The 16,166-nt window shown below is 44.2% G+C and overlaps 3 protein-coding genes across 3 annotated transcripts in view; 1 reads left to right on the top strand and 2 right to left on the bottom strand.

Moving 5' to 3' along the window:
• Positions 1–16,166, top strand: part of LOC310791316 (tubulin polymerization-promoting protein family member 3-like) — a gene marked incomplete at its 3' end in the record, with an annotated part of 516,176 nt that overhangs the window by 396,417 nt on the left and 103,593 nt on the right. The gene's annotated exons all lie outside the window — the stretch shown is intronic.
• Positions 1–16,166, bottom strand: part of LOC310791505 (NACHT, LRR and PYD domains-containing protein 12-like) — a gene marked incomplete at both ends in the record, with an annotated part of 280,341 nt that overhangs the window by 249,707 nt on the left and 14,468 nt on the right. The window lies entirely within an intron of this gene.
• Positions 1–16,166, bottom strand: part of LOC310791098 (uncharacterized protein) — a gene marked incomplete at its 5' end in the record, with an annotated part of 57,707 nt that overhangs the window by 38,277 nt on the left and 3,264 nt on the right. The window lies entirely within an intron of this gene.

The following is a 16,166-nucleotide window of genomic DNA, read 5'->3' on the forward strand; positions in this document are numbered from 1 at the left end:
TCTACAATGGACTATATTCAAATGGTAATTTAAATTTGGTAATGAAAATGCAATCCGAAAAATGCAGCCTAATTTTCCATCTCTGCAAGCATTATTTAAGTCACAATTCAAATTAAAATGCATTTTTGTAGAAAATGTCAAATGATAATTTAAATGGTATTTGACATTTCATTTTAATTTAGTCATACTGCTTTTCAATGGACTATATCAAACTTGTAATTTAAATGTGGAAATGTAAATGCAATCCAAAAAATCCAGCCTAATTTTCCATCCCTGCAAGCATTATTTAAGTCACAATTTAAATGAAAATGCATTTGTATTTGACATTACATGTTTGACATTTGACATTACATTATCAAAGACTGCCCATAGCTGACTCAATTCAAATGATAATTTAAACTTGAAAATGGTAATGTAATTCCTCAATAACATTATCATTTTCAACACATGTGTGTGTTATTTCAGTAAAAATTAAAATGAAAATGGAATAATCCAATTTTCATTTTCATTTTCATATACTTGTAAGGGCTTTCTATGACTATATAAGAATTAAAATGACAAGCTGTTTGACATTTAATTTTCAAAGTCCATAGCCCGCTCTACAATGGACTATATTCAAATGGTAATTTAAATGTGGAAATGTAAATGCAATCCACAAAATCCAGCCTAATTTTCCATCCCTGCAAGCATTATTTCAGTCACAATTTAAATGAAAATGCATTTGTATTTGACATTACATGTTTGACATTCGACATTACATTATCAAAGACTGAACATGCTTTGCAATGTACTCTATTCAAATGAAAAACAGCAAAACAGCGCCTCCCGTGTATTGCAGGTTCACTTCGTGCGTTATCTGTGACAAAATTCAATTTGAAAATGCAATGTCAGGCCCGCTCGTCAAGGCGGGTCTGAAAATTGGGAGGATGTCACCCATTGGCTACTTTCAGGCTGCCCCAGTTGACCGCGGAAGTAAACAGACCCACTTCTGGTCTGTCGCCTTCAACCCCTGGCGTGTCCCTGTTTACATCCATGGACAGATCACGGAGCTAGCGAGTCAATGGCTGAGAAAGAAGAAGAAAATGGCTGGTAAATATACGCCGGGATCATCTCACCAACACCTCTCACACTATTTTATTACTTTCTTAAATAAGCAACACCTTATATGTCCATTGGCCGCACAGTCGTTCGGCCCATGCTAATGCTACTATCGATAGCTAAGCTAACGTCACTGCTAATGGAAATCCCTCAGACGAGGGCTCGCTCGGCTCTGTGTTGGCTGCCCCTGCCCAGTGATGGGTCGGTAGCGCGTCCGCCCGTCGTGTTGCCCTCCGGGGCCGCTTGGCGGGTGGTGCGCATCGAACTGGCTCCTTTCAGATAGACGGTCGGCCGATCCGACCGGGTGAAGTGCGTAGCATAATCACCCGAAGTCACTGCTAACTAATACTGCTAACCACGGCTAGCCAGGCCGAACCACGCTAGCTAGTTGTTCTCACGTTACCCCGGGCATGTTTGTAATAATGATACAATAATAACCATTGTAGCCAGCCAATAAATCAATCAATCAATCAAATTTATATAGCATGCAGCTGTGTGGTCTGCCGACTAACGTAGAAGCGATGAATATTTGTGCCATAAAATCTAGTCATGGGTGATCACTGCTCATTAAACCTCGTATAGGACAAGAGGACAAACATGGTATGTATTGATAGTAAGCTGATGTCACTAACTGTGTGTGTGTGTGTGTGTGTGTGTGTGTGTGTGTGTGTGTGTGCGCACGTGTGTGTGTGCGCGCAGTGGCTTGGCTGATAGGGGAGCTGAACTCTTTAGCCGACAGGCTACAGAGCAACATCATCACATTTCAGAGGCAAATGACAGAGCAGAGCTCTTAAATGATCGTTTGGCTGAATACTCGGCTATTCATGAGGTGGAGGAGGGGGTCTTCGCCAACCTACGACAGGTGCTGGACGAACTTTCCGACGAACCCCGTGTCCGCGGAAGGCCATCTATTTACATCCCGATGGACGTCATCGAAGCATACCTCACCACAGGTATTGTTGTAGAAATATTTAGCCAAAGGTGTGCATGTCACTAGGCTTTAATACTGAATAGAGTCAACAACACATCTCCAACGTACCTATACAGGGGGCACGGATCAGATTACACTTGTTATGTCGTACATTCTGATCTTCTGCAGCTCTATCTACTCTGTTGCCTGTACGGGGAGCAGTAGGAGAAAGTTGAAATGAACTATGAGCATCAAATGAAAATTGTGTATTATCCGAAATGCAGTTATATTAGTATATTGATTAACTATTGATTGTCTAAATATATGCTTGTGATTAAATTTTCCCCATCAGGTATAAAAGTCAAAGACATAGCAAATCTTTTTGGCGTGTGTCAGAGGACCATCTATCGAAGGACTGAGGTAAGCATGTTGATCTTCATCTGTTAAACAACATTTCTGTTAAGCCGTTTTCCCACATGCGTACCGGAAAATTACCTGTAAGTCAATAGGGTCTTTCACACCGGCCTTGAAAGCCGAAAAATGCACGTAAAATAGGAATCGCGGCTCCGATGTGGATGGCATGAATGCGCGTTGGTGGGTAATTCTTGTACGCCTTTTGTCCCGGCACCAAAGGTTGTAACATCGCCGTATTGGCGGGCAACCCGCCTCCACTTGAAAGGTCGTCGCAGCGAGCCGGAAAAGGTGCGAATGGTCAGCTCATTCATAAAAAAAATGACAGGGGAAATCACCTCATGTGATCAAGAAAGTGCACGAGTGAAAGTAAAAAAAGTAGCCTATACAATCATGACTGCAGGGACGCCAGGAGGAATGCTCCGTGCGGTTAGGCTTTATGCTCAAACGATGTTGACATTAGTTAACGTTAAGTAGTCATGTGCATTTATAGCCTATACTATTCCCCCGACGAACGTTATGCAGACTGCAGCTGTTTGATATGCGGGCGGTCGTGTATCGTTCCAATTTTAGTAGGACACCATATCGATCTGCCCGCCCACCATGCGAGTGCACTCAGCGGACTAGGAGGGAAGTCTTGTCGAATTAATTCCCTCCGCTCGCCTTTCAATGCGGGAGCAGGGGATTTCACCTGAAAGTACAGAGCAGCACGGTAATGTGGCCGTGCTGCTTGGCTCGTGTGAAAGCAATTTCTGTGGCGAGGCGGCTCGCTTTACGGGACTCCTAAACGGCAATTTTTGCGCGATCTGTGTATGAAAGAGCCTAATATCGGACATTTCCCTGAATTTCCCTTAACACCTTAGTGTTGTGGGAATCTAGTCGTCAAATAGCCGGTATGTTGGGGGGCGGGGGGAGGGGGGAGCTTATTTGGGGGGTCGGCAAAACTTGCCACACAATAAATCACACTCGTTTGACAAGAGCAGCGTCAAGCCAGCGTAATAAACACAGCCGATTTCCCCCCTCCCCTCTGAGAGAGGCCAGTCCTTCACTCAGTCCTCCTTACTTCGCAGCAGCCTGACACAGGACAGACACAGCGAGAATGGCAGAGGCTTGCAAGGCAAGCTGCCCAACGCTTGTATGTATGTAGAGAAAGCAAATGCACGAAGCGAAATGTGGAAGTAGTTTGCTTTGATGTGCGCGAATGATTAGATGATGCACTTAGAAGAAGTTGGGATCCGTGTCTGAGAGAAATAGTTGCTGGTTCGATGTTTATCCGTTCACCTGCGTCGCGTTGAAGCACTTTTTACAGACTGGCTTCGTTTGATGTGTCCGGGGTTGCCTTCGGAAATCAGCAAGCTGACATACTGCTCTTATTAGGCTATCACAAGATCATTTCGCCAGTTTGCTTTAATGTGCGCGAATGATTAGATTATGCCCGCTGGAACATTAAGCAACGTGTGTAGGCTACACCTCGCCCATGATTGCTGTCGCGGAAAATGACTGGACCCGTTTCCACTTGCGTCCCCTTAAGGCCTAAACATGGTCGTCCGTCCGCCTCGAATTGGAGCCGTCTCGCCGTCTGCCGGCGCCAGCTAGCCCTACATGCTCGGACGCCACTACGCCCTCCCTCCCTCCCTCCTGTGGAAGCTCCGTGTGAAAATGGCGGAGATTGTGTGCCAGGCAGTCTGAATGAAATTGAATGTAACGTTCCCAATTCTATGTATTAAATTCTAAAAAACGACCCTCAACATTTGGGAAGGCTAAGCCACACAACTAGTTCGTTATAATCTAACATCATGCTTTGAAATGCGACTTTACGACGATGAGCCAGGGCAACGGCCAATCACAACTCTCCTGCAGCTGACGTCACGCACGTATCGTCGCCGTGAAGTCACATTTTCGAGCAGCCCCCGTCAGACGACGGGGCCCCCTCCCCGTAGGACGGCGCTCCACCCGCCGTCATACGGGGAGGGCGGGGCGAGGCTCTGACGGACGACCATGTTTAGGCCTTTAAGAGCATACCGCTCTTCTGACTGGCTCGAAACTGGTGAAATGTCGGCGATGACGGGGTCGCGCTTATACCGGCACGACGACTTTCTCACATGCAGGCATTAGACCACGTTCCGGTCATTTAGCGGTACAAAGCGCATGTGGGAAAACGGCTTTAGTGAGCTGTCACCGTCTTTGGGCGTCCGACATATGACTGCAATGATAACAATAGCCTAAATAGGGCCTATATCGTTTTAAAAGTGTTTTTATATCCACTAGTAGTGATTTTTTGTGTTATGTTTTGTTACAGGGCTTAGTTATGTGATATCATGTTTTCCTTCCTTACATACAGAATATCTGACTTGTATGCCAACATGAGCAATGCTGAGCTGGATGAGACAGTCGTCAATGAGTGACATCGTCCTAAGTGAACGCCCGCCTTGCCTTCTTCGAGTTTTTGGAACCGCCCGCCTGGACTGGAGTGGACTGACATTACATTACTTAAAATAGACCCTTTTCACAGCCACCATTTTGTGTCTAAAAGCTATGAAGTAACACAGGTGCACCAAACGTTAGGGTTTCCAACTTCCAATCCATTTAGGTGTTCCAGTGCTGGGGCCCTAATTAGTGAGTTGGTTGCACCTGTGTATCCCCTGCCTTTTAGACACAAAATGGCAGCTGTGAAAAGGGCTTATACTGATTTTTATTTTTCACATGATCTCTCACAGAAATCTGAAAACTGTATACCGTTTTGCAGTCATGTAGTTTGACATCTATTGAGTTGATTAGAGTTAAGTTGTGGACCAGTGATGTCTACTCAACAACTAAATCAACTCATTTACTGTCAAACTAGATGAATGTCTGCAAAAACATAGTTTTCAGATATGTGCAAGATCATGTGCAGAATTATTAGTCAGCATTGTTTTTCTGTGAAGCCTACACAACGGCAAAATGCCAAAAGGAGGGTGGACATGGAGTACCAGTGCTAGCACGCAGAGCACTCCGCCAACACTGATCCCCAGTGCCATCTTGAAACACTGGTGCTTATGTAGGCCTGGTACATCTGAAGCAGCCAATCAGCAGTGACGACAGCCAATTGGAGTTGATTGTTGAACCAGCTCCAGGTGAGGGCTTAACCATTGCAGCAGAGGGAATCAGGGCAGGAGAGGGGCGTGTCTGGGACAAGGATGGAGTGAGGAAAGAAACTGAGACACACCAAACCCAGGCTTTGGCCCAGGCCGTAACACCGCCTCATAATTTACTGGCTATCACATCACATCACTTGAAGCCATTGGCCCATTGCCCGCATATTCCAACGCAATATAGCCTTACCATGTGCAGCTGCTTCAATCAACTTCATCCATTAATTATCATGTCAGTTTGAGTTGGTTATTTTGAGGTTAGATAGTTAGATTAGTTGGTTATCAAGTAAGTTATTTTGAGGTTTTGTCATGTTATTTTTAAAATACCTCTACCCGTTTAGTTTTACGATGTTCAGCACTATTTGCACAGTTGCTGTTTTTATATATATATATTTATATATACACACACGTTTTACCTCTCACTGCTTTCCCTTACCCTGTTCAGTACTAGAGCAAGAACAGCATGCATACATACTACTGGCAGGTGCTGGGTCATACTCATTACAGGGATATATTTCACTTCATGTAAATAAACAATGAATGTTGAAGTATGCCTGGTGTCACTGATTTTACGGATTTATTATAGATAAGATTAATACAGCAATGTTGATATTTGTAACAGACAAACTCTGATCAAGACAAAAGTTTTCATGCAGCCAGTGCAGTTACGTTAAAAATGTTTTATTTTACCTTGTCAAAATTAGTAATTCATAACATAGATACATCACAAACAATGAGACGTACAGTAAATCAGGACTATACAGATGGTACAGGATTTGCTGTTGGCAGGTCTCACGTGGTTCGCTGTAATGGCAGGGTTTCAGCAGTGACGACAGCCAATTGGAGTTGATTGTTGAACCAGCTCCAGGTGAGGGCTTAACCATTGCAGCAGAGGGAATCAGGGCAGGAGAGGGGCGTGTCTGGGACAAGGATGGAGTGAGGAAAGAAACTGAGACACACCAAACCCAGGCTTTGGCCCAGGCCGTAACACCGCCTCATAATTTACTGGCTATCACATCACATCACTTGAAGCCATTGGCCCATTGCCCGCATATTCCAACGCAATATAGCCTTACCATGTGCAGCTGCTTCAATCAACTTCATCCATTAATTATCATGTCAGTTTGAGTTGGTTATTTTGAGGTTAGATAGTTAGATTAGTTGGTTATCAAGTAAGTTATTTTGAGGTTTTGTCATGTTATTTTTAAAATACCTCTACCCGTTTAGTTTTACGATGTTCAGCACTATTTGCACAGTTGCTGTTTTTATATATATATATTTATATATACACACACGTTTTACCTCTCACTGCTTTCCCTTACCCTGTTCAGTACTAGAGCAAGAACAGCATGCATACATACTACTGGCAGGTGCTGGGTCATACTCATTACAGGGATATATTTCACTTCATGTAAATAAACAATGAATGTTGAAGTATGCCTGGTGTCACTGATTTTACGGATTTATTATAGATAAGATTAATACAGCAATGTTGATATTTGTAACAGACAAACTCTGATCAAGACAAAAGTTTTCATGCAGCCAGTGCAGTTACGTTAAAAATGTTTTATTTTACCTTGTCAAAATTAGTAATTCATAACATAGATACATCACAAACAATGAGACGTACAGTAAATCAGGACTATACAGATGGTACAGGATTTGCTGTTGGCAGGTCTCACGTGGTTCGCTGTAATGGCAGGGTTTCGTTTTGTATGTGAACTTGCACAAAATGCACATGTGTTTGCTTCATATCGCTGTAATGGCAGGGTTTTGTTTTGCATGTGAACTTTCACAAAATGCACATGTGTTTGCTTCATATCCTCCTGACGAGAACCACCAGTCAGCATGTCGAAGAGCTGCTTGTTCAGTGTGTGGCTCTTGTGGCATCAACATGAAAATGTAGCGTCCGATAAACCCAGGTGACGTTCATGTTCCCATCAAACTTAATGGCCACCTGTAGATGTTGGAACACACACAAAGGACAGGAAGAGATATGAGATCATTTTAATGGTCAGAAAAATGTTGCACTTGGCATAGCCTATAGCAGCAAAATGAAATGTTTAGTTTAGATATGTAATTATTCACAGTGTGTGTGTGTATATATGTATGTATTTATTTATTCATATTTATTTACATGCGAGCCCAGCAGTTATTATACTCATAGTACAGCCATAGGATGACCAACCACCAATCACGCCACATGCAGACTGGAGGAAAGTGATTAACTAGCTATACCATGGGAAGCTGCTTGGTTGGTTATAAACTCACTTCATGTAACTGAAGCTCATCTTCAGTTTTAGAGGTAGCCTACATACAGACTAGTAGCGTAGCTACATCTAATCTAATGACTCCCCCATGTGAATTATTAAATAACATTAGTAGAGAAGTAATGTTGGCACATTCACCTTACTATGAATTGACACTCAACTAGCATAAGTAGTATAATTTATAGCACTATGCTTGACGCTGCTTTATATTGCAAACATTACCGTTAGGTTGCTCTAGATGATCAAATTCGTTTGCAAGTAGCAGCAAGCAACATGCTAACGTACACTCACCATTTCGTCATCTCGTCCATTTCGTCATTAGCGTTAATCCACATCACAGCCACTTCTTGCCGTTTATGTCTGGCATGGTTTAATTTCTCCAGTTATTCCGTTGACAGCCTGTGGTTGTAGATATTTACGTCCTATATTACTCACTCACTAACGTAACGTTAGCATTAGCCATACAGAGGGTAACGTTACCATGGTAACCATAGCAAACAATCCGCCTCGCGTCTTCCTTCCTACATGCCTGACTGCGGTGGTTGAAGGCGACAGACCAGAAGTGGGTCTGTTTACTTCCGCGGTCAACTGGGGCAGCCTGAAAGTAGCCAATGGGTGACATCCTCCCAATTTTCAGACCCGCCTTGACGAGCGGGCCTGACATTGCATTTTCAAATTGAATTTTGTCACAGATAACGCACGAAGTGAACCTGCAATACACGGGAGGCGCTGTTTTGCTGTTTTTCATTTGAATAGAGTACATTGCAAAGCATGTTCAGTCTTTGATAATGTAATGTCGAATGTCAAACATGTAATGTCAAATACAAATGCATTTTCATTTAAATTGTGACTGAAATAATGCTTGCAGGGATGGAAAATTAGGCTGGATTTTGTGGATTGCATTTACATTTCCACATTTAAATTACCATTTGAATATAGTCCATTGTAGAGCGGGCTATGGACTTTGAAAATTAAATGTCAAACAGCTTGTCATTTTAATTCTTATATAGTCATAGAAAGCCCTTACAAGTATATGAAAATGAAAATGAAAATTGGATTACCGTAAAATACCAATTAGAAGCCGACTTCCAAATTGCCGCGGGTCCCATATATAAGCGGGGTCTGGATACATATTTTGTACATAAAAGCAGGTCCCAATTTGACGCCCGGTTAGTTTTTTCAATGTTTTCTTTTTACCTTTGCGACATCCTGTTGAATGCATCTCCCAAACACAACAAAGAAGAAAAATCGGATGAAGAAGACGAACAACGAGGAAACGGGAACGAGGAAAAAAAACACATGCACGAAACTTGCTGATCAAAATTCGTTTTCCGTCAACATCTGATGATTCTGAAAATTGTGTAGGCATTTCCTGAAGATTTTTATACACTAAAACCGACATCTCTGGTGTAATAATTATTTTGAGAAATGTGCCTGTCGTATGTTTCCCTGCCAGCGGGCATAGAAGTCGGCTTCTACTGTAATTGGTATTTCACCGCACTTTCACATGTGCGCTACTGAAGCGGAGGAGGCAGCGCATGCAGCCAGCGGAGGAGGCAGCGCATGCAACAAATAATCTGCTCACATGATGATCATGTTCTCTCACCTTCAGCGGAGAAAGTTTAGTGGTAAATACCGGTAGGTCACAGTTCAGCTCAAATTTTATTTGATTTCATGTACAGGCCAGAACTGGCATGCAATGTGCTCTGCTGCGCTGAGAGGGAGGTGCGGCTCTCCCCATAGACAAGCAATCGTGTGGGGGGCTGTAGCCAGCTCATTAAAATAAATGGTTTAAATAAACAATTTCATACTACGGTATTTACAATCTTTGCTGAGCAATATTTTTGTACAAAAATAATTAAAGCAGGTCCCAAACTGCCGCAGGTCCCATATTGACGCAGGGTCTGGCTACATATTTTGTCAATTAACGCCCGGGCTAATAATTGGTATTTTACGGTATTCCATTTTCATTTTAATTTTTACTGAAATAACACACACATGTGTTGAAAATGATAATGTTATTGAGGAATTACATTACCATTTTCAAGTTTAAATTATCATTTGAATTGAGTCAGCTATGGGCAGTCTTTGATAATGTAATGTCGAATGTCAAACATGTAATGTCAAATACAAATGCATTTTCATTTAAATTGTGACTTAAATAATGCTTGCAGGGATGGAAAATTAGGCTGGATTTTTTGGATTGCATTTACATTTCCACATTTAAATTACAAGTTTGATATAGTCCATTGAAAAGCAGTATGACTAAATTAAAATGAAATGTCAAATACCATTTAAATTATCATTTGACATTTTCTACAAAAATGCATTTTAATTTGAATTGTGACTTAAATAATGCTTGCAGAGATGGAAAATTAGGCTGCATTTTTCGGATTGCATTTTCATTACCAAATTTAAATAACCATTTGAATATAGTCCATTGTAGAGCGGGCTATGGACTTTGAAAATTAAATGTCAAACAGCTTGTCATTTTAATTCTTATATAGTCATAGAAAGCCCTTACAAGTATATGAAAATGAAAATGAAAATTGGATTATTCCATTTTCATTTTAATTTTGACTGAAATAACACACACATGTGTTGAAAATGATAATGTTATAGAGGAATTACATTACCATTTTCAAGTTTACATTATCATTTGAATAAAGTCAGCTATGGGCTTCCATATAAAGTCGCCTGAAGTCACTCATTCATTGTATATTAGATGTGTCTGTCATCAACTTCTGAAGCATGCTGGGATACCTGGCAACACGACGAGAGTGACGACAGCGACGAGAGGAGGGGCCAAATTCAAAATTTCAAATAGAAAGACAACAAGACAAAACAAGACAGCCAATCAAGCTGCAGCACAAAGCAGGGCGACTACAACTTCAAACAACGTTTGTCATTGTGGTCTGCATGCACTGTAAAACATTTGTGCCAAGTTTACTTGCTTTCTTTTGGGCCAATATATATTATGACATAAGCCACATTACGAACAGAACTATCTAAATAATGACAGACTCTAAATATTTGTGAAGGTTTTGAGCTACAACATTAAATTCAGACTCTCCTGGATGTATTTCCCACTTTGTTGGCTCGTTCATGTGAGCTCTACTGTCATTCCAATATTTCCAACATGACTTGAAGACGTGAATCTTTCATAGACATTTGCACCAATAAAGAGGTTAAAGAGGTTAAAGAATGAAACACAAGTAACGGCTGATCTGTTGACTGGTCTGACTGGTAACTGTGATGAAGCACGATGTTTAGGTGTGCTATAAAAAGCATATACTGTCATCATGAACTATTGCTTAATTGAATTATCCCCCAAACCCCCCGTGGGTGTGACAGCAGTGGCTGCATGGTGGGTAGAGTTATGTGAACACAGTGAATAAATGCTACTATTGTACATTTAAACATGTTTCTAATGTCCACAATGAGCCTCGTTATTAAAATCTCTAATTAGAAACCTGTTTGCTGTTGCTTGTCCTTTGATCTGTCTCATCTCATCTCTTTTCTTTTTCTCTCTCTCGTTCTCCACATGTCACCTGACCTGCTCACCAGAACTTTACTCTGTGCTCAGCTCCATAAGAGTAATGTTATGTATGTGGTTAAAAATGAGATACTAATAATGTTAATGTGAACATGATGCAGTGATATTGTCGCACCGATCACAGACAGACTTTTAAAAGTGAGTCGTTGCTCGAAATTGGAGAACATTTTGTGAGTGTTTAAATATTTTAAGAACACTCTTTTGTAAATGTTTATTTGCGTAACTCAAGAGAGACTCAGCAGCCAACATGTGTTTAGGAGCGGGCGGCTGGCTGTCGTAGGCAAATAAGAATACCAACATGGTGCGTTAGTAAATTGAGTGTCAGATCGCACTCTGTCACAAACTGAACCGTGTGTAAAGTTGAAATTTCTATTAGAACAGCTGCCCACTCATTTAGTGTAGAACGTCAGATTGAATTTACAAATTCAGCCACTCCCAGTTGGTCAAATTAACATTTGAAAGTATAAGGACAAGAAAAGAAAAGAAAAGAAAAGAAAGAAGACCGGAGACGCAGATCAAAGGACAAGCAACAGCAAACAGGTTTGTAATTAAAGATTTTAACAACGCTTACATCAGAAACATGTTTACATGCACAGTAGTAGCATTTATTCACTGTGTTCACACACCTCTGCCCACCAGGCAGCCACTGCTGTCACACACACATACATACACACACACACACACACACACACACACACACACACACACACACAGTCCGATCACAACTGGGGGTGGGGGGTGGCAGGGGGGCGATGGCATCGCGCATCCGGCGATCTCAACGGGTGACAATAGGACGATCTAATTTAGGTCAAGATTGCCCAGCACTAAACAGTAATACTGTTGCTCTGATCGATCGGCAACCGATAGCGATCGGCCGATATTGGCTCTATCGGCTTTGATCGGAGTTTTCAAAATAGCCGATCAAAGCGGGCCGATCAGATGCACTCCACAAAAATTACTGGGCCCTATCTTCCGACAGGCGCTATCCCCTAATAGCGCTTGTGCACCTGTTTGCGCGTGCCTTAAGGCAGGGAAAATAGCAGTCCGCCTTGCGCCGTCCGCCAGGTGTTATGCCGAGTTTTGCACCCCACCTCCCTGATTTCTAAGTTAAAACAGCCCTGAAATATGTTGGGGATGCAATTCTCGCCGGGGATGCGGAAACGTTCACGGCAGGTGTCGCAGACCCAAATTAGAGCCGTGCCAAAATTATCTACACCCCAAAATGCCTGCGCAAACGGGATTTGGGTGGTCTTAACTCATTGAGTGCCAAGGACGAGTATGTTCGTCAATTCGTTTAGTAACGTAAGGACGAGTATGTTCGTCAATTGCGTTTTTTGACGGTGGGACGTGGATCAAAGCCAGATCCATCTCCTGTGAAAGTATGGTGGATGTTGAATGTGTAAAAGCTATTTTAGGGACCCATTAGGTGGCGACAGTGCTCTCCAGATTAGAGAAAGGCGAGGAAAAAAGAGAGAAGAAGTCATGGGGAAACGGAAATCGCATTGATATGCATGAAGCATAACGTTAGCTGTGCCTGTGAACAGCAGTCAATCTGCTGCCACAATTGAGCCCCTCCGTCTCCGCTGCGATAGCCCCTCCATATGATTTAGTTGCCGACACCAGCGTCTTTCTGAAAAGTATTTATTACTTACTTACATTATTCTCAGCTGGGAGCCGGCGACAGGCTGTGAAAAAGCGGGGTGCAGCGCACTTTTCAGTGCAGAGCAAACGCAGAGCAAACGCAGCAGAGCCCCAGAGACACTCCCACGGAGGAGGAGGAGGGGGGTGGGGCACGCAGGGCACTACAGCATACAACCATTGACAGTAAACACAGACCCAGACAGCAGGCTCGATGCACAGAGACAGGCAAACAAGCTAGAATATCTGATGCCCACCAGCAGTAAATCAAGACCAGCAAGAAGGTGTAGGGTCTGCGCACGCAGGGGCCAGCGCTGCTGGTTGCAGCTAAAAAATATTATTTGGCCAAACAAAATTCCTTTGTTTTCACTGTTTTATTGAAGGAAATTATTTTTGAGGTGTCATTACATCAGAAAATATTAGCTTCAGAGTCAATGATGTGCTTGAAATGCTTCATTTCACAAAAGGCTGAATATCTCAGATTCTAAATTGAAACGTGTGTTTTTGCTGAAATCAACCTATCTTCTCCGGCTGATAACTAAAGAACGGAAAATGATATCAATAAACTTTTTTTTGCAGATGATAGAAGAGAGTCTCATCGTTCTTTGTGCGTGTTCGGTGTTTACATAGTAATAGCACACAATATTCTGTGGGCCTCGAGAAATCACTGAAAACGCTCTGAAACTCTGGCACTGGGAGCGTCCGTTCTCCAAAAGTGGCTGGCACTCAATGAGTTAACTACCAGAATTATTCACGGGTGTGGCCAGGCAATGCTGGGCATTACGTCAATCAAAACCAATCATGCAATATGCTGTAATTCTCTCCATGCGTAATAGAGTGAACTCACTCGTGCGAGGACAGAGACAGCTTATTGACAGATCGTCTGTGGTGCCAATGACCCTTCGGGTTATGAAGGTAAATAGCCTATGTCCATTGTCCAACAAGTTTTCTCAATTACTTTCCCTCTTTGCGATGTGATAAAAGTTTCTCAGTGAGTTATAGTTGATTGCCTCACTGAATTATCTGCTAATACCCAATTTTAACAGCATAATTTGATGTAGTGGTGTGGCAAGGCTGTGCCTAATGAGATATCCAAAGGAAATTCTACTTTGCACTTCAATTTGCGCTGCACAGAGATTATGGTGCGCAACCCACCCGCTTTGTTCAGTCTCTCTCTGGCTCTCTCTCGTTGTGGATCCTGCAGCATGCACTGCATGCACATGGTTTTTTTTTCTCCATGCCAAGAGGACCGTCTCATTCTGAAATTCCCAAAATATATAAGAACTGTCTGAGTCCGATTTGTAAACTTTACTCTGTCCTGCACGGAGTAAAGTTTACAATTTTAAGTTTAAGATTAAACTTTACCATTTCAAGTTGATCTGTGGCCTGGTGGGTGGGCCCGTCCCCCGCGTGGCCTGCTCTCACGCTCTCAGTCACTATGCTGGTGGCTGGGGGCTGGGGGGGCGGGTCGCGTGGGGGCTGGGTCCGCCTGGGCCGCAGCAATTGGCCCCTAGCACAACGACCTCACAAGGTTCCTCCTCAGCCAAGTCACTGGGGCAATCCATGCGGCGATCCATATGGTGGAAAGGTTTTCTTGCGTTCACTGGGGGTGAGGGGGTGCCGCTGTGTCCCGGCCTGGCCTTCCCTCCCACGCCATATGTGGGCGGGGGCCGGGTCGGGGGGCATCGGTGCTCTTCATCACTGGTCGAGGGCTGCCGGTTGGTTTAGAACAGCTTAGGTAGGCGATAGATTAGCTACAGCCTAAGGCTGACCTGTTAGTGTTCAGGCTAAAATCAGACTAGAGCAGGGTAGGATAGGCCAGATTAGGCTGTAGATTAGCTAGATACTATGTCCCAGTTAGCTCTGGTTAATGCTTAGAGTAGTCAGTTGTCTGATCTTCTCCCCCCCCCTCTCTTTCCCCCTTTCCCCGCTTCTTCCCTTCTTCCCCCTTCTTGTTCTCCTCTCTTTCCATGCTCTTTCCTCCCCCACATCCCACCGCCCCCCCCTCCCTTCTCCTGCTCTCTCCTCATTCTCCCCCCCTCTGCTCCTTCCTCTTCCTCCTCTTCTCCCCTATTTTCCTGAATCCCTGCCACTTCCTGCTCTCCCTTCTCTCACATTCCCCCTGCTCTCCTTCCCCTGCACCCTCCCACCCCTCCTTCTCTGCCTCTCTGTCCTCCCCCCTCTCTCACATTCCCCCTGCTCTCCTCCCCCTGCACCCTCCCACCTCTCCCTCTCTGTCCTCTCCTCCTCCACATTTCCCATTTTCCCCCCACCCTCGCCCTAATCCGGGCCCGTATCCTACTCCCTCCCTCCACCCTAGACCCTACCTCTACTCTCTGTCCTCCCCCCTCTCTCACATTCCCCCTGCTCTTCTTCCCCTGCTCTCCTTCCCCTGCACCTCTGCTCTCTGTCCTCCCCCCTCTCTCACATTCCCCCTGCTCTCCTTCCCCTGCACCCTCCCACCTCTCCTTCTCTGTTCTTTCCTCCTCCACATTTCCCATTTTCTCCCCACCCTCGCCCTAATCCGGGCCCGTATCCTACTCCCTCCCTCCACCCTAGACCCTACCTCTACTCTACCTCCCCTGTACCCTCACATTCCCACTGCTCTCCTTCCCCTGCGCCCCCCCACCTCTCCTTCTCTGTTCTCTCCTCCTCTCTGCCCTCTCCTCCCTCTCACATTCCCCCTGCTCTCCCTCCCCTGCACCCTCTCCTTCTCTGTTCTCTCCTCCTCCACATTTCCCATTTCTCCCCACCCTCGCCCTAATCCGGGCCCGTATCCTACTCCCTCCCCTCCCTCAACCCTAGACCCTATCCCTACCCTGGTTCTCCCTCCCCTGCACCCTCATCTCTCCTCCCCTGTTCTCTCCTCCTCCACATTTCCTATTTTCTCCCCACCTCCCCCCTCTCCTCCCTCCCTCCCTCCACCCTAGACCCTACCTCTACTCTACCTCCCCTGTACCCTTCCACCTCTCCTTCTCTGTTCTCTCCTCCTCTCTGTCCTCTCCCCTCTCTCACATTCCCACTGCTCTCCTTCCCCTGCGCCCTCCCACCTCCCCACATTTCCTATTTTCTCCCCACCTCCCCCCTCTCCTCCCTCCTCCCTCTCCCTCCCTCCTCCACTCTCCTGTTTTCTTCAAATGTTCAAATGTTAT

Source organism: Poromitra crassiceps (genome assembly GCF_964638095.1).
Source record: "Poromitra crassiceps genome assembly, chromosome: 16".
Taxonomy (NCBI): Eukaryota; Metazoa; Chordata; class Actinopteri; order Beryciformes; family Melamphaidae; genus Poromitra; species Poromitra crassiceps.